A 20,453-nucleotide genomic window follows, 5' to 3' on the forward strand; every position below is an offset into this window, starting at 1 on the left:
GTATGATGCACATTTTATTGTCCTATAACACAATCTTTATAATTTTCTCCAAACTACGGTATGCCAAATTTGCATTCCATTCCATTCCATTCATTTTGGTTTAATAGATACATCCACTGCATTTAATCTATCCAATAGAGGATACACCTCATAGGTTTCCAACAAATTAAAATAATCACACAATACATTCACTTCTATTTACCATTTTACATAAATTTGTCCATGGGAATTGACACCCATGTATATAAATGGTTTTCAGGACTTTCACCCTGGACACACAGGACAACTTAGTTCAACGGAGTCCATCCCCTTTCTTCTCCTCAAAACATGGAGTACATCCCCTTTCTCTTCCCAATTATCATACATATACAATGTATATCATTCATAATCATATTCAATGATAATGGTTAAAGGATTAGTTTCAATTCGCCTATTCCACATGCAAGGTCTATAACAATCATGGTTATTCTCTACCGATAGCCCAAAGCAGTTATCTCTAGACAAATATACAATCTCTATAATAGATAAATTCTTAAATTTCCATAGGTGAGTGATTGAGCAAATTCAACAACACCTTTCACATACACAACCTCCCAATTTCACATTTTTCACACCAATTTCATAATTTATACAAAACAATTACTCAAGATATTTTAGGGCAAACTCCTCATTTTCCTAATTTTAACCCAAGGGCCAAAATCATCTATTTTGACAAAAAATAATCTTATATCTAAACCCCATAGTTATATATACAACACTCACATAGAAACCCTTCTTTCAAACTTGAACCCAAACTCTAGGTTTGCTTTAAACACCCCCAAATCTCACCATTTTCATATAACAACCCATAACCAAGTTAAAACCCATATAAAGGTGTAGAGAGTTCATTCCTCAAGTTTAGAAGACCAATGAAGCAAGCACGAAACTCCAATGACACCGAAAGCAAATTCCAATCGGATCAAAATGAAGCTCTCAAGATGCTCTACTCTTTTTCCAAAGACACTAGGGCGGAGAGATCAATGGATCTAGTAGAAAATGTAGAAAAAATGTGTATTTTAGAGAGAGAGTCTCACTTTAGGATTTTTGGGAGAAAAGATCTGAAAAAGTGATGTAAAAAGTCATTTTCGCGATCTGAAATACGTATAGTTCGCTCGAGCGGAGGAGTTGACGCTCGAGCGCCAGACACAATAAGTTATTCCGCTTGGGCACAGAATACACACCTCTAGTACTTTTGCAGACAACAAAAAAACCACTTGAGCACAAGAAAGCGTTGGAAACGCCACTCGAGCGTGAAAAACATCCCTCCAGTACTTTTGCAGACATGCAAAGTACTACGAGTTTGCAAATCCCGCTCGAGCGCAAAAAGGGCCACTCGAGCGGAGGACCAAAATTCTAGGCAACACAAGGTTTGAAAACCAAGCAACCAACCTGTTCCAAACACATTCAACACATCCAAATAATCAAATTTAAGAAGGAATAAAGAGGAAAGACAATGAACAACTTTCAGAAACCATAAACCCGAGTTCGGACTACTACAAGTGTCGGGTTAAAACCAGAATCGCTATAACCTTCCCCACTTAAAGAATTTCGTCCCCGAAATTTCAAATCAAGTCCAAAATCATTATTAAACCATTCGCAACAACACTAGCATATCCAATTCTACATTATGACCCACTCACCGGTCATCCATTCTTACTAACTCGATGCACAAGTTTTAGGATCAAGAATGCCAATTACAATTCTCAATCATTTACAATGTTTAAATCAAATCCAAGTTCTTTTTCCAAACTTTACTCAATATATATACAATACTCCCAAAAGCGATACAACATAACAATATTCCATATTCTTAAAACATATACAATGTTTATATCGAATTCATATTTCCAAACCCCCATAACATATATAATGTTCTCATAGTTCAAATCATATACAATGTTATTACATTTTATTAACATAATCAAAATCTCAATACATGCTCATGATTCAACAAGCAAGTCCAGATATTTCTCACGAACTTCCAATTCATGCTCCCAAGTCACTTCCTCGATCCCGTGATATTCCACAATACTTTTACTAAAGGAATTGTCTTGCCTCGCACGACTTGGTCCCGGGTATCCAAGACTCTCACTGGTCTCTCCTCGTACGAGACATCCTCGTTTACCTCTAAGTCGGTCTAATCTAACACATGCGATGAATCCGGCTCATACTTCCGAAGCATACTAATATGAAACACATCATGGACTGTGGAAAGTTATGGCGGCAACGCCAAATGGTAAGCTATCTCTCCAATTCGTTCAAGGATCTTAAATGGCCTAATAAATCGAGGGGACAACTTCCAACTCTTTCCGAACCTCATCAAACCCCTCCTAGGTGATATTTTCAAAAAGACATGATCTCCCACCTCAAAAGACAAAGGTCTCCTCCTACGATTGGCATAACTTTTCTGATGACTCTGAGTTGTAACTAATTGCTTACAGATAAATGCCACTTTCTCCGTCGTTTCCTGAACCAACTCTGGACCCAACAAAGATGCATCACCCATCTTAGCCCAACACATAAGGGACCTACACAGTTAGCCATACAAGGCCTCAAATGGTGCCATGCCAATACTCGATTGGAGGCTATTGTTATAGGAAAACTCCACTAAGGGTAGGTGCCTTTTCCACAACCCCTTGAAGTCAAGGACACAACCTCGAAGCATATCCTCAAGGATCTGAATAGTACACTTAGACTGGCCGTCAGTCTGAGGATGACACGCGGTGCTAAAGGTCAATCTAGTGCCCAAGGCACTCTGCAAGCTCTGCCACAATCAAGCTGTGAATCGCGGATCTCTATCCGAAACAATTGTCACAGGGATCCTATGCAACCTCACTATGTCCCTGATATACAAGTCGGCAAGATGGTCTACCGAATCACTCACGTGCATAGGTATGAAGTGCGCAGATTTAGTTAACCGGTCAACTACCACCCAAATGGCATCACTACCTCGTTGAGTCCTCGGAAGGCCCACAACAAAATCCATTGTGACATGCTCCCACTTTCACTCAGCTATAGGCAAGGATTGCAACAAACCCGCTGGCCTCTGATGCTCGGCCTTCACTTGCTGACAAGTAAGGCATTTTGACACAAACACGGCTACATCCCTGTTCATACCCCTCCACTAAAACTGGCAACTAAGGTCGTGATACATCTTTGTGCCTCCTAGATACAACGCAAGGCGTGAATGGTGAAACTCTCGGAGTCCTTCCTCTCGGCAAGACTTCGGTACAAACAAACGGTCACGGTATCTCACACTTTGGTCGAAATACACATTCAGGTCTTTCTCTACCTTTCCATTAGAGATCTTGTCCCGAAGAGATTCTGTCTCAAGATCACCCTTCTGTGCTTCTAACACTTGATTCACAAGTGTAGGTTGTGCAACCACTGAAAACATGGCTACAGACTCAACAAACTCGCCCAGATACAAGTCAAACTCACCAAGAGTACCCAACATCTCCCATTCTTGAACTACGATACAATCCACACTGCTAATTGACTTCTTACTTAAGGCGTTGGCCACAACATTGGCCTTTTTTGGATGATAATGTAACTCAAAATTATAGTCCTCTATGAACTCCATCCATCTCATTTGTCTCAAATTCAAGTCTTTCTGTGTAAACAGATACTTCAGACTCTTGTGATCGGAAAACACCTCGAACTTCTCACCATAAAGGTAATGCCTCCAAATCTTTAAGGCAAAGATTACTGCTGCTAACTCTAAGTCGTGAGTAGGGTAATTCCTCTCATGTGTTTTCAACTGTCACGAGCCATAGGCCACTACCTTTCCCTCTTACATCAAAACACAATCCAAACCTTCCTGTGAGGCATCACAATATACCGAATAGCCCAAATCCCTCTCCATAATAATCAAGACTGGAGTAGTGGTAAGTCTAACCTTAAGCTCTTAGAATGATTTTTCACAGGTCTCACTTCACACAAATTTAACTCCTTTCCTCATTAACGTAGTCAAAGGTGAGGCTAGTCTAGAAAAACCCTTCATAAATCGGTGGTAATACCTGCAACCCCAAGAAACTATGGATCTCGAAAGCATTCTTAGGTTGTTCCTAATCCTGAACTGCCTCTATCTTGGATGAATCTACATCACTCCTTTCCCAAATACCACATGGCCTAAGAACTTCACCTCTTTCAGCCAAAACTCAAATTTCCCAAACTTAGTATATAGTTTGTGGGCTCTAAGTAACTCAAGTACTACCCGCAAGTGTTACTCGTGTTCCTCCTCAGATGGTGAATCAATCAGGATGTCGTCCACAAATACGACTACAAAACGTCTAGGAATTCACAGAAGATCAGATTAATCAAATCCATAAACATAGCCGGTGCATTGGTTAGCCTAAAAGGCATTACTAGAAACTCGTAATGGCCATGTTGCGTATGGAAGGCTGTCTTCGGGATATCTTCCTCCTTTACCTTCAACTAATGATAACCTGATCTCAGGTCTATCTTAGAGAAGCAACAAGACCCCTTCAACTGAGCAAACAGATCGTCTATATGAGGCATTAGGTACTTGTTCTTAATAGTTACTCGGTTCAATTTTTGATAATCAATACAAAGTCGCAACGCTCTATTTTTATTTTTAGCAAAGAGAGCCGGTGCTCCCTAAGGTGAAGTACTAGGGAAGATGAAACCCTTATCTAACAATTCCTGGAGTTGAACCTTCAACTCACTTAACTCAGCAGGTACAAACCGATATGGTGCCATTGAAATCGGTGCCGTGCCAGACACTAAATCAATAGAAAACTCGATCTCTCAGTGAGGTGGTAAACTAGTAAGGTCCTTGGGAAAGACATCGGGATATTCATAAACCGCACTTGGCAACTCAACCTGGACTTCATCACATTCACTATTCAAGAAACTAGCAAGGAGGCAACTAAGCTCACTCCGCCCACACGAATCATATACCGACGATCAAACTCTATCCACGCGGTCCCCCAAGAAATAGAAACAATCACCGCTTAGAGTACATACAGTAACCCTCCGACGGTAACAATCTATAATAGCCCGGTACAACGATAACCAGTCCATACCCAAAATAACATCAAAACTAGACATGTCAATCAATATAAATGCAAATGGAAGTCGATAACCGGCAACTTCTATGTCATAATCCCGACATCCCTATTTCAAAATAACCTCACCACTAATAGGTGACTCTACACAGATAGGAGATGCTAATCGAGCGAACTCTAACCCCAAAATCGATGCAAATGTAGACGAGATAAATGAATGGGATGCACCTGTATCGATTAACACATTAGTAATTGAATTGTAAAATAAGAAAGTACCTCTCACAACAGAAGGCGCCGGTACTGGATCTGGCACGGTAACAGCATACACATGTCCCGTAGGCTTCTAATATACCTGTTCACCCCTCGGAGCATAAGACTGATGCACTGACTAAGCCGAAGAGGCTCCTTGATTGGCCCTCGAGGCCTATACTGATTGTATAGGCTGGTGGCTCTGTGTCTGCCTCGAACCAGATGTACCAGGTGTGCCACCCAATTGTGGGCAAAACCTCTTCATATGCCCCGCCTACCTACACTGATAACAAGTGAGCGGCTGACCCCTCCCTTGACTTTGGCTCTGAGAATGAGCCAAAGACTATGCAGATCACTGCCCTGTCCCTCTCTGCGGGCAAGTTGGAGACTTATGGTCCAACTGACCACACTTGAAACAAGTGAAATCCCCTTGACCACCTCTCCCAGAATTCGAACTCGGTACTGGAAAGGTAGACCTTGACTGCGCTCACTGGGATTGTTAGGGATTAGAATCTCTCTGCCTCTTACTATCCCATTGGGCATCCTGGCTTTCTCCTAAAGCCCCTCATCCTCTTCTCCTCCAACTGTATCACGATCTCCAGATGAGCCACCGCCCCCACAAGGTGTTCGTAACCCTAATCATCGAACCGGCCACCTTAAACATAAGCTCGGTCCTCAACCGTTTCTCAAACTCCAGACAATGGTGCTCCTTAATCACCACGAGTTCCGGTGCAAACCTTGACAAACTAGTGAACGTGGCCTCAAACGAGCCACTGGTGTATTCAACTGCACCAACTTAGAGAATTGATCTCTTAAGTTCTCGCTAACCGTGAAAAGCAAAAACTTGTCCTGGAAGGCGTCAACAAAAGCCTCCCAAGTCCCTCCAATGCGCCCTCGTGCATACTTCCACCATTGACCTGCGTCTCCCTTCAGCTGGAAAGATGCCAAGGTCATTCTCAAACCCCCGTCTTCGATGCCGAGCATCTTAAACATCTTCACTATTTATTCTAGCCACTCATCAGCTTTCAGTGGCTCATTGGGATCACCCAAAAACTCGTCCAGATTCGACCAAAAGAACTACCCAAAAACTCGTCCAGATTCGACCGAAAGAACTCTCGCTTCAAGAAAGATGGCTTTGCCTCAGCTACTTGGGCTTGGACTTGATTCTCAGCCTGGAGAATGTCCATGGATTCTCGCAAAGCTCTAACCATTTTACAGGCTAAGGTGCCCATGGCCTACTGATCAACTGGTTCGGCCAGGTTGGCCTGACCAATACCCTCCTCCTGTGCCGGAATATCATCTGGTACCGGTATCTCCTACCGTTTAGGCCTACCACGCCTAAAACCACGTTCACGTTTGGACATCCTAATAAAGGTAACAAAAGGAGTTAGCACATTTGTAAATGTGCCGAAGCTAACTCACTCGCGTCCTAATATGATCGACAACAATAATTCACTCCACGTAAGCACACATTTACATAAACACATATGAATTTCATTTCCGGATAATGGCCGTCCCGCGGCGTTACCAGAATTCCAATTAGAAACAACAATGATCGAGTGCTTTTCTAACAGGACTTCTAGGAACCTGTGGACTCAATCAACATCGTAGAAATTTAATCCTATACCCTTGTAATCACATAAGCATGTTATTACATAGGTACATATTGTCCATACCTAAGTCTCTAATAAGCAAGACAAACCCATTGTGGTACTAACCACTTCCCATGTACTCAAAGTATTCAAACCCGGTACACTCTGATACCAAGTTGTAATGCCCTCAAAATAATACCATAAATCCAACTCATAAGAGAGATAATAACAGAATGATATGTTTTCACTCATCAGAGTTCATAGCACAAAAGATAATACATGCAATATACATTCATAAATATACATCCTGAATCTATAGCATGTAATACCAATAAATGATCAACAAAATAAATGCCCTACGGGCTTAGATCTTTCCAAGTCATTTCTTGGTTACAACAAAAAAGAGTGATAAGCTCTGTACATATAAAGCCCACAGCTTGAATAAACATTTAAATACAAAACAACAAAATAGAGCATCTGGCTCCTAGGTTCTCCCAAGCTACATCCTTGGAAGAAGCATGTCACCAGTACCCAAAAATGGTTTCCCAAGTAGGGTGAGCCAAAGCCCAGTAGAAATGATCTAACACAGTAAATAAGAATTAACAAGATATAAGTATGATGCACATTTCATTGTCCCATAACACAATCTTTAAAACTTTCTTCAAACTATGGTATGCCAAACTTACATTCCATTCCATTCATTTTAGTTCAATAGATACATCCACTGCATTTAATCCATCCAATAGAGGATACACCTCATAGATTTCCAAAAAATTAAAATCATCACACAATACATTCACTTCTATTTACCATTTTACGAAAATTTCGACCGCGAGAATCGGTACCCACGTATACAAATGGTTTTCAGGACTTTCACCCTGGACACACAAGCCAACTTAGTTCAACGGAGTCCATCTCATTTCTTCTCTTCAAAACATAGAGTACAACCCCTTACTCCTCCCAAATATCATACATATACAATGTATATCATTCATAATCATATTCAATGATAATGGTTAAAGGATTAGTTTCAATTCGCCTATTCCACATGCAAGGTCTACAACAATCATAACTATTCTCCACCGATAGCTCAAAGCAGTTATCTCTAGACAGATGTACAATCTCTATAATAGATAAATTCTTAAATTTCCATAGGTGAGTGATTGAGCGAATTCAACAACACCTTTCATGTACACAACCTCCCAATTTCACATTTTTCACACTAATTTCATAATTTATACAAAACAATTACTCAAGATATTTTAGGACAAACTCTTTATTTTCCCAATATTAACCCAAGGTTCATCTATTTTGACACAAAATAATCTTATATCTAAACGCCATAGTTATTTTTTTCACATAGAAACCCCTCTTTCAAACTTGAACCCAAACTCTAGGTTTGCTTCAAACACTCCCAAATCTCACTATTTTCATATAACAACTCATAACCAAGTTAAAACACATATTAAGGTATAGAGAGCTCCTACCTCAAGTTTAGAAGACCAATGGTGCAAGAACGAAACTCCAACGACGCCGAAAGCAAATTCCAATCGAATTAAATTGAAGCTCTCAAGATGCTCTACTCTTTTTCCAAAGACACTAGGGCGGAGAGATCAATGGATCTAGTAGAAAATGTGGAGAGTGTGCGTATTTTAGATAGAGAGAGAGTCTCACTTTAGGGTTTTTAGGAGAAAAGATCTAAAAAAGTGATGTGAAAAGTCATTTTCGTGATCTGATATACGCACAGTCCGCTTGAGCGAAGGAGTTGATGCTCGAGCGTCAGACACAATAAGTTGTTTCGCTCGAGTGCAGAATACACACGTCCAGTACTTTTACAAACAACAGACAAATCACTTGAGCGCAAGAAAGGCCGCTCGAGCGTTGGAAATGCCACTCAAGCGTGGAAAATATCCTTTTAGTACTTTTACAGAGGTGCAAAGACTGAGAGTTTGCAAATCCCGTTCGAGCGGAAAAAGAGCCGCTCGAGCGGAGGACCAAAATTTTGGGCAACACAAGGTTTGACAACCAAGCAACCAACTTGTTCCAAACACGCTCAACACATCCAAATAATCAAATTTAAGGAGAAGTAAAGAGGAAAGACAATGAACAACATTCAGAAACCATAAACCCAAGTCCTGACTACTACAAGTGTCGGGTCAAAATTGGAATCGCTATAACTTTCACCGACTCCTCCAACCCTGCAAGATCAGCATGACCTTCCGTAAATAGACAATCATTCTTTAGCTTCTAAACAGACCACAACATTGCCAAATGGACAACCTTCCAAATCTCCAACTCCTCATTCCTCTATTTCATTCTAGACCACTAGTGTAACAAAACCTCCATAGAACCTAGTGTTACCCATTTTACATCCCACCAGTTCACCAAGGTAGACCATACAATCTAGATCAAAGGGCATAACAGTAACACATGATCAGCTGTTTCCATCTCTGCCTTACAAAACACACACAGAGAACTAACATTATTATTCAACACTCCAATCTGATGCATAAACTTTGCATAATTTATTCTCCCTCTCCAAGCTAACCAATTGAAGAACTGAAACTTTGGAGGTGCTGAATTTTTCCACAGATCCTTTGAAATGCCAAGCATTGGCCCTTTAGCTGCCTCTACCCTTTGCCACACCGAAGCCACAGAGAACACTCCTGACCTTTTTGCCAGCCATGAACAAGAATCCTCTGCTGTATGATTTAGAATAGGTGGCTCTGATAACAATACAGTAAATCTTTGAACCTTCTCTTCCTCCCAAGCTAAGAGTGATCTTCTAAACTTTAGCTTCTAATCTATGTCTTGCCTTTTCCTGTGATAGAAAACTTTAATATGCCTTCCTTATCCATTGATAGACTGAACAATCTAGGAAAATCATTCCTTAGACTTCTTGTCACGACCCAAGCTGTGAAGCCCCTGAAAAATGTATTCTCTTTAAAAACCCTAATGTTTGAATTATTTCCTTAAAGCCCCTCAGTTCCTTGAATTATTTCGAATCTTATTGGTTAGCATTTTTTTTATCGAAACAGGAATATCTTGGCCGAATTAGGTCCCTTAGTCTAATTTAATTTAATCCTACATAAATAAGGTTCCAAAACATAAGTTTTATTCCAAGCCATCACTTCTTTTATTAATTTCAAGATTTGCCCTACAAACTAGTACATGCACTTTATACTATAGGCACCATCAATCAAATTGAGATATATATATATATATATATATATATACATACATTGGGAGATGTGTCCCTAGTACCTAAATTGAATAAAAAATAAGCTCCATCACCCTTCCCAATGGCCGGCCACCCTAGGGAGATGTGAGGAACCTATTTTCAAGAATTGTAATCATGGTATTCTAGGAACCCTAACACCTAGTACCCCTAGACCTAGGGTTTTGTTTCCAATACTAGTTTCATTTCAACTAGGGACCAACTAGATATTGCCTAATCCCATGATTAAGCTCCCTAATCACTCCTATTCCATTAGACTCCAAGTAAATCCCAACTTTTCCATCCAATTCCAACTAGTGGGTTTTTATGTCATTTTATAACAAAATTTGCCTATAAATACCACCACTCCCTAGCATGGCAAACAGAAACAACACACTCACACACACATTCAGCCTAGAGGAGAGAGAGGAGAGCAAGAGATAAGTCTTGAGAGGAAGAGGAAGGAAGAGGAGAGCCATCTTGTTCAAAGCTTAGCAAGTAAGCCACAACACAACCTTCTCTTTCATTTTCCTTTTTCAAATACATGTTCTTAAGGGTTCTAGACATTTTTTTCAGATGTGTTGTTGATGAGTTACTTGTGTTAAAAATGATAAGAGTTGACCCATGATTCTATCTCTCTTGTAGTTTCCCTCATTTCGGTACAAAACTATCATTTTCATACCAATCTCTCAAACTTTCCAAAGGCACACCTTCAAAAAAATTTTCTGAGTTTAATATATGTTAGTTAGCATGTTTTCATCACAAAAGAAATGAAAATTTTCCCGTAATGGATCCCTTTTCTCACAAATCTTCTTGTTTTGGGTATTGTGCCATAGAATCTATTTTTGCATCCAACTTTTAAAATTTCTAGAAAAATGTATAAAATTATTCTGGACCTCTATTTTATGTCAAAATCTTCCTTAAGGAGTTAGCTTTAAAATAAAATTGGTTTCATTGAAAAACAGTGAGCGGTTTGTAAGAAAATCAAATTTTTGTAACGATCGACGAATTTGGACAGCGCTGGAGTGTTTTCTAAATAACTTAAAATCTAGAAAAGCTATCCCATTTCCGAAATATGTTCTGGAAACTAGATTAAATTCTCTTTTAGCCATAGGAAGGCCAAGTCCGGTAAAGATCTAAAATATCCCCTTTCACTCTAATCCTTATGTGATATTGAATCTGAAAATTCTGTTGTGCATGGGTGTTTTATGCTCTTATGTTCATGAAAATGCTTATTAGCTTATGATCATATCTTGGCATGATATTGTATGTGTTATGGTTATGTTCCTTATCTTCTTCATCTTAATGATGCGTGCTTATATGGATATTATTAACTTGTTAAGTTGGTCTAACCTTGATTTAAAACATTTAACTCCACGGAAAACGTAATTGGGATGGTATTGGGTTTTCGAACACTTGAGTAATGAAAGGATGATAATATGTGATGTATGGATTGTTGGGATGCGTTCCCTATTTGGAAGTTAAAGTCTTGCCCAAGTGATTTTCGGAACCCTTGAACGGAGCGGTTGTATTCGGACCCTAGGTGGTTTGGTGTGAGGAGGGATTCGGGCAAGGCCCATTATTACCGTCTCTTTTGAGGCCCTGCGGTTGGCGCTACGCGGTATATAACCGTTAGTAGGCATCTGTGGTTAGTTCTGCAACAAAGTAGCAAAAGAGGGGTATACCGAATAATCCGCGTCCGATTCTTGTGGTTGGGAGGATGAAATCTCTTTGGGGGATTTCTAGTTTCCTAACATCTAACTTGTAACCCTTTGTTTATTTAGTTGAATATCATGCTTTACTACTTGATGTTATATTTGTGATTGTGAATGGGACTAGGAAAAAGGGACGGGGTGTGTGTGTGTTTACTGGGCATTCAAAGCTTACGGCATATCATGCCAGGTGCCGAAGAGGAGCTTATAGCTGAAGACGACGAACCTGAAACCTTCGAAGACTTTTGGCTATCTTAGGAAAGTTAGAAATTCCTTTGATATTTTGTAAGACTCATATGAAGTTTTAAACTTTCTTTTTAGGATGTAATGTAATGGAACAAGCTTTTGAAATTAAGGATATTTGTGGTTGTTATGTACTTTTATTCTATATTTATATGTATACACCTTATCGTTGCTTATGAGACCTTGTGTCAATACCTTTTAAGATCTGTGAAAAGGGTAGTGTGTTGCCTAAGAAAGCCAGACTTAGAAGGGAGGCTAATTTGACTCCTCCTGTGATCTGGGATCGTACTTGGTTATTGACCATAGGACTCGTTAGTACTCTCCCTTGACTGCAATCAATAGTGTAGATTTGGGGCGTCACACAAGCCACCCCTATAGGTTTAGTGTCGTAACCGGCCAACAATCATTGGATTACCAAAGGCCTCTGAATAGATTATGACATAATAAGGGGTTGCGGAGACAAATATATAAAAACATTCACAGTCCATTGAGCTGTGCTGACTTACATGGGATAAAATTTCAAAACTTTTATATACATGCACATGACGTCATAATACAACAATCTTATGTTACTCGCTGATACAGATAAAAAAAAAAGTGGGACTTAATCCAAAGTACAGATAAACAGAAACTTGTTCATATACCAAAAGAAACCAAGTCTTATACAACCACAAGACATGACCACACGACTCTATTCGGAACCTCCTCGGGAGGCACAAAGGGTGGCTGAAAAAACAGCAGTCCAGGCGATCAACTCTGAGCCTGGTCACGTGCCTGGTTACCTATATACATAAATAAATAATAGAGTAAGCAAGAGCTCAGTGAATAATAATAGAGTACAGGGTTTTAATTGAATGATGTCCCATGTTAGATTCAGAAATCAGAGTTCATGTCAGAAATAGATTCATATTCTTACTCTTATTCAACTCATTTGCAGAATCAGAGTTCATGCTTAATCATAAGTAGTACACCTATTAGCGCTAACAGAACAGATATAGAGCAGATACATAACAGATGGTGGTTATGAGTAACCAGTTCCATAAAGGAACCTCCGAATCCGGGTAATAGAGAACATATACATGCTGAGCCCCATGATAGAGCCTCCAATATGGGTAACAAATAACAGATGTAATAAGTTCCATAATGGAACCTCCGATACCAAGTAACATGCAACAAATATGCTAAGGATGCCATAAATACTTGTCAAAAATTAGACAATCATTCATTGTACAGAACATAACATTTCAGAAAACATATCTTATTTCATTATTCAGAAAATAAATAAAGTTGAACATAGATTTACTAAGTTATTACTTACAGATGGCTCTAGAGGCAGATAGATAGAGCAGACAAATCAAAGAGCTTATGGCACGTGACCTACACAAATAGAATATATATATACTTAAAACACACACTCGGATAAAACTTAGCTTGTTTTATTTCATTCTTAGTGTGTTTCTAGGTCTTTAACCTCATTATTATGTCTTAACCATGACTTAGGAATGCCTAGGATGCAATGAGGATGCCAAAACATGTTGTCCAACACTTAGGAAAATTTACTAAAAATAGGGTCCTTGCTCGAGCGCAACTTTCTTCACTCGAGCAGGTGTTCAAAAATGTGAGTGGTTGCTCGAGCGCATATTCCTTTGCCCAAGCGGTCTGCAAACTAAGCAAAAGTACTGGTTGCTTGATTTTTTCACTCGACGCATGCTCGACGATCGCTCAAACATGAAATTGAGGTCTTCGCTCGAGCGCAACTTTTATCGTTTAAGCGGTCTGCAAAACATGGAAACTTCTGGGAGCATGCAATTACGCTCGAGTCAACTTTTGGTCGCTCAAGCGGAGGTGTAAAAACAAAGGTGGTCACTTGAGCACAGGATCTATCGCTCGAGCGGAGAGGCAGAACTCTAGGATTTCCAAATTGCACTTCCAAGCTCAAAACTCGAATCAAACATTACAAAGCTCATCCTTTTGGTCCAAAACTCAAGAAAACATTTAAAAACTTGTAGAATATCAAGGATTGAAGATCATTTCACAAAAATCAAGGCCCAATAGCATGCCAATTGTGCAAATTCAAGCTTGAAAAATGGAAAACATCATATGCATGAAATTGTTTGTCTTCAAAGCTTTCAAAACATGATCAATGAAGGTAAAATGGGATGAAACTTGATGACTTACCAAACCTAAGGTGAACTAAGAACATGCATGAGTAAGGTATTGAAATTCAACTAAAAAATGTGATGAAAGTGCATGCATGTATGGTAGAACTCCATTTCACCAATTCGAGCTCAATTCTTGCCTTACACAACTTAATTCTCTTGAATTCATGGCTTATGCTACAAAGTTGTACAATCTAAGGGTTAAATTCTTAGCTAGACTTTCCAAGGTGAGTGCTAAAGGCTTAATTCTTGAATCTCTAAATCCAATTCTTCTTCTCCCTAGCAAATCCCTTAGCTTGAGCTTAAGTCTCCCCCTTTCTCTCCCTCTCTCACGTTTGTTGTGTGCGTGTGGGCTAAAGGTGTGATTAAGGAAAAGATATGGGTGGTACATATAGGAGACTTATATAGGCTTAATTAGTGGTGATTAATTAAAGCTAATCAATTGGACATTGATTATCCTAATTTAATCGTTCTGAATCAAATTTTAAGAAAACCTACCATAAAATTCTAAAAATCCCAAATAACATAGAAATCAAATCAATGTCGTGATCAGATGCTTATAAGGCCTTCAATTTGTAGAAAAAAATAGAAACACAAACATATATTTCCTACAACAGACAGATATAAACACAAATAATGCAATGCACATGTAATTACCCTAGAATTTCTCCTTAATTACGTATTAAGCATACTTAATCATGGATTATCAGCTTATCACAGGTCAGGGTTGTTACAATTTTCTCTTCTTAAAGAGTTTGGTCCTTCAAACTCGGATTACGTTCATTTTGGCAAAATACTGGGTCCAAGGGAAGCAACTCAGGGTATCTTTTCATCATATCTTCTTCCGTCTCCCAAGTTGCATAGGTCCTTCCGTGGTTCTGCCAATAAACTTTTACTAATGGAATTTCTTTGTTTCTTAATCTTTTGATGTAGCAGTTCACAATTTGAATTGGCCTCTCTTCATATGTGTAGTCCTCCTTCAAAAGCACATGTGTCGGCTCAATAACATGATGAGGATCCCCGTAAATACTCCCATAACATTGTGACATGAAAGACTTTATGCATATGTTCCATGACTGGCGGTAAGGCTACCTAACACGTCACTGGGTTGATTTTCTCAAGAATCTCATATGACCTTATATATCTCAGTGCCTTTCACTCCAAATCGTGTTTTTTTTTTCATTGGAGTTACTTTTATGAACATGCGATCCCCGACTTCATATTCTCGCTCTTTTCTTCGGACATCTGTATAACTCTTTTGACGACTTTGTGCATTTTTCAATCTTTGTTGAATTAATTTCACATTTTCTGTCATTTCTTGCTCAAATTTCGGTCCCAACAAAGGTCTGTTACCTACCTCGGCCCAACAGATTAGAGAATGACATTTTCTCCCATACAAAGCTTCATAAGAAGCCATACCGATACTCGGATGGTAGCTATTGTTATACACAAATTCGGCTAGTGATAATTAGGTCTCCCAGCTACCTGGGAAATCTAGAGCACACATTCTGAGTATATCTTCCAAAGTCTGTATCGTTCTTTCTGATTGGCCGTCAGTCTGTGGGTGATATGCACTGCTCAATCTTAACTCAGTTCCCAAAGCTTGTTGTAAGCTCTGCCAGAATCTTGAAGTAAACTTAGGATCTCTGTTAGACATAATAGATATTGGCACACCATGCAATCTTACAATCTCACTCACATACATGTTAGCCAACTTATCCGCATTATAGAAAGTTTTGACAAGTAAGAAATGTGTAGATTTAGTCAAATGGTCAACAATTACCCAGATAGAGTCCATGCCTTGAGAAGAGTGAGGCAATCCCACAATGAAATTCATGGTAATATGTTCCCATTTCCATTCCGATATAGGAAGCGGCTGAAGCAATCCAGCGGGCTGTTGGTGTTCGGCTTTAACTTGTTGGAAATGCAAGCATCTAGCCACATAGTCAGCAATACTTTTCTTCATTCTTGGCCACCAAATTTTTTAGATCCTTGTACATTTTTGTATTACCCGGATGCATAGAAAATCTCGAACTGTGAGCCTTAGTCATAACACGCTTCCTCAAGTTAGCGTAATTTGGTACACAATGTCTATTCTGAAATTTCAACACATTATCATCATACACAAATCTCGGCCTCGGTTTTATGTCAAGGTCATCAACAATCTTCTTCAAACACTTATCGTCAAGCTGTTTCTCTTTAATTTCTTCAATGATTGCAGGTTGAGTGAAAATGACGGCTAAGATCCTGCCCTATTCATGCAACACAATTTCAATCTCATTCTTCTCCAAGTCACGTAACAACTCTCTCCAAGTCATGAATTCCCAATCGATTTTCAACTTAATGCATTTGCAACGGTATATGCCTTCCCTGGATGATACAAAATTTGCAGGTCATAGACTTTTATCAATTTTAGCCATCTTCTCTGTCTCATGTTCAGTTCTTTTTGGATGAAGAAATATTTCAAGTTCTTGTGATCAGTTTACACCTCACAAGTCACTCTATATGGACAATGGCGCCAAATCTTTAATGCAAAACCCACAGTTGCCAATTCAAGGTCATGAGTTGGGTAATTCTTTTCATGGGGTCAAAGTTGCCGAGAAGCATATGTAATTACCTTCCCATTCTGCATTAACATACACCCCAAACCCTTATATGAGGCATCGCTATAAATCTGAAATCCATCGATTTCGTTGGGCAATGTCAGAATTAGTGCAGTTACTAGTCTAGTTTTCAGTTCTTGGAAGGTTGATTCCCGTTAATCCATCCAATCATATTGTACATTTTTCTAGGTCAACTGTGTCAATGGCATGGCAAGCTTAGAGAAATCTCTCACAAATCTGCGGTAGTAGGCAGCAAACCCCAAAAAACTTCTAATTTCTGACACATTCGTTGGTCTTGGCCATTCCACAATGGCTTCAATCTTCTGTCGGTCTACTGATATACCATCTTGGTTGATTACATGCCACAAAAATACTACACTGTCAAGCCAAAATTCACATTTGGAAAGTTTTGCATACAACTTCTTTTCTCTCAAAATCTGTAAGGCAGTTCTTAGATGACTTTTATATTCTTCCTTGCTTTTGGAGTAAATCAGTATGTCATCAATAAATAGAACAATAAATTCATCAATAAATTGTTTGAAAGCCCGATTCATTAGGTCCATAAACACTGCAGGTGCAATCGTTACCCCAAATGGCATTACCAAAAATTCATAGTGCCCATATCTAGTTCTAATTACAGTTTTCTCTACATCTTCTGCCTTAACTTTCAATTGGTGATATCCAAATCGAAGGTCAATTTTTGAAAAGACTTGGGCTCTCTAAAGTTGGTCAAATAAATAATTTATTCGGGGCAATGGATATTTGTTCTTCACGGTTATTTTATTCAACTACCGATAGTCTATACATAGCCTCAAAGATCTATCTTTCTTTTTGAAAAATAAAACTGGAGCACCTCATGGTGAAGTGCTCGGGCATATAAACCTCTTGTCTAATAGTTTCTGAAGTTGATTTTTCAATTATTTCAATTCAGAAGTTGACATTCTATATGGGGTTTTGGAAATTGGTTGTGTTCCAAATACTACATCAATGGTGAATTCAATCTCCCTATCAATCAAGTCCCCTGACAATTCATTCGGAAACACATTGGGAAATTCACAAACAATAGGAATGGTTTCCACATTAGGACTACCAAAATTCTCAGTCAAAACATAACACATATAACCCCTACATTCCTTTCTAAGCAATTTAACAACTTTCATGGCAGAAATCAATTACGGGGGAAGAACTACCCCATTCTCAGCAAACACAAACTCTAGTAACGCGGATGGATGAAATACAACAGATTTATTCACATAGTCAATAGATGCACAGTACTTCATTAACCAATACATACTCAATATGCAGTCAAAATGATCAATTCTTAAGGGCAATAAATCAACATATAATGTCACGCTACCAATCACAATGTCACATGCCGGATAAACATACTGTGGCTCGACTTTTCATGCTCCTTTCGGATACGACTAGCCCTATGGTTCGGACTCTTGCGGTCCTGCATCTGATCTCACAAGTGCAATGTGAGATAACTAAACACAAAAAAGTCAAAATCTGGTAAATCTTTTAGAAAATCAATTTTGAATAAAAATGTTAAAAATGGACTGCTTTGCTAGATACAGAGTCACCACCTAAATATTTTTGGAAAATTTAGAAAACCCATGACTCGTGCCAAAGTCCACGTGTCCGTCATCACCAAGATTGTCTCGACTCGAGAACTTAGGTATGAAAAGGAAAGGTCATGAATTGAGCACCCCACTCGCCCGATCAAATATTGGACTCTACTAATCAAGATGTGATTTCTATTTACATTATATGCTCTTGTTCCGATTATTAGGCTAATTGACTATGTGATGCGCACACAAGTATAGACTAATTTGCAAAAATTGAAACATTTCGATTCATGTTTGTTTTGAAAAGTGTTTGAATACATACCACTTGAAAAAGTGATCTCATATATACATTACTCAAATTATTCCAATTCAAGCAATTAGCCTTCATCCACAGGCATTCAAGCAATTTATCACATAAGCAATTAGCCTCATGGCAAGCATGCTAAACATGACAACAATCGCACTCATGTAATATGCTAAAACAAAAATGCTCACCTAGTACTCTGAGGCAAGCCAAAAGAAACAAAAGAGTTAGAAAACATGCACGCTCCTAACTAATGTAACATGACTAATACAACACATGCAATAATACAACTAATAGGCTCGGCTACTAATTATGACATGTGAATCAATTTGATGGCATGTGGTTTAAGCACCTTTTCAAAGAAGTATTTAAACGACAATGCATTGTTAGAATGATGAACCGGGCCTCGGTGCATGCAAGACAAATGGATGCAAATCATGAAAAATGCTAAATACAACATGATGTTCTATTCTAACCATCATAAGAAAGTAAATAAAAGGGAGAAATATGTGGGGTTGCAGGACATACACAAATATTACATGTTTGGCCCTCGCACAAGAGGGTCTGAATAAATGGACTAGCTAAGCTAATTACCTAATTAACTAACTATTACAAACCAAATGAATAAATTAGCTAAGATACTTAACTAATTATTACAACAACAAATTTAACTAACTATTCTAGCTAATTAAATAATTACAACACAAAACTAACTAGCTAATTCCAATAAATTAATTACAAATTTGTTACTTTTACAACATCACTAATATTACAACAACACTTCACGGATACTGAGGATTGAGGGATGACTTATGAATGAACGTTAATTTCCACCCGATAATGCTCTCCATTTTGCTACTAGAATGCCTCTGTTGCACAATTAGAAAATTGCATATGTTTTCTACCTCAGTCTCTGCTCTGCTTTGCTCTGCTAAAAAAAGGACACTGCTAGGCCAGAAAAAGTGGCCCGCAACCTAGAAGTAGTGGCCGGCCATCCACTAAAAGTGGGCTATCAGCCACTAATGTTGTTTCTTCCCTGCAACAACAGAGGACAAACAAAGCACAAACCAGAGTATTCTCAGGGGATGTTTGTCCACTCTGCCTCTCCTTATCAACAAACAGGTCAAAGGAGAGGTAGGTTTGATTCGTAAATCATCAATCAATGCAATTGCATTGCATGATGACTTATGAATCAAGGGACATAATTTCAATAAATGCATAATAAAAGACCAACAAAACCTCCTCCCTATCGTGGGTTGATCAAGAGAAGTGGTTGACCTTGGAAACTTAAATCATTTTATCACTAACAAATATGAAATGACCCCCAAGCCTCCATCTGTTCAATTAACGTCCGGTTGAACACAAAATTAGCTTATTATCTTGCATCACTTTTAGTCTCAATTTTATTACTTCATTTTAATTGCCATCCATTCATTAGTTCATTGAGTCCAATAATGAGTAAGTCCTCTAATGGAAAGGAGCATCAAACATAGAGTTGTTTTAGGCATGAGAGAGATGTCGTGCCATTGGTAATGAACCCCCAAAAGGATTAAACCATTAAGCACAACAACCTCAATCTCAAGCTTAAACAAGCAATTAGTTTGAAACAACTTTCAAAACAAAGAAAAAGCCAAGAAAGAAGGGAGATTGCAGAGGTGATTAGAGATGAAAACAAGTATGAAAAATAAGAAATAAACACTATCAACTCAAATAGGTTAGTGGCTAAGGCCTAAACCA

This window comes from Camellia sinensis, chromosome 4, assembly GCF_055761805.1.
Source record: "Camellia sinensis isolate YWXY chromosome 4, ASM5576180v1, whole genome shotgun sequence".
NCBI lineage: Eukaryota > Viridiplantae > Streptophyta > Magnoliopsida > Ericales > Theaceae > Camellia > Camellia sinensis.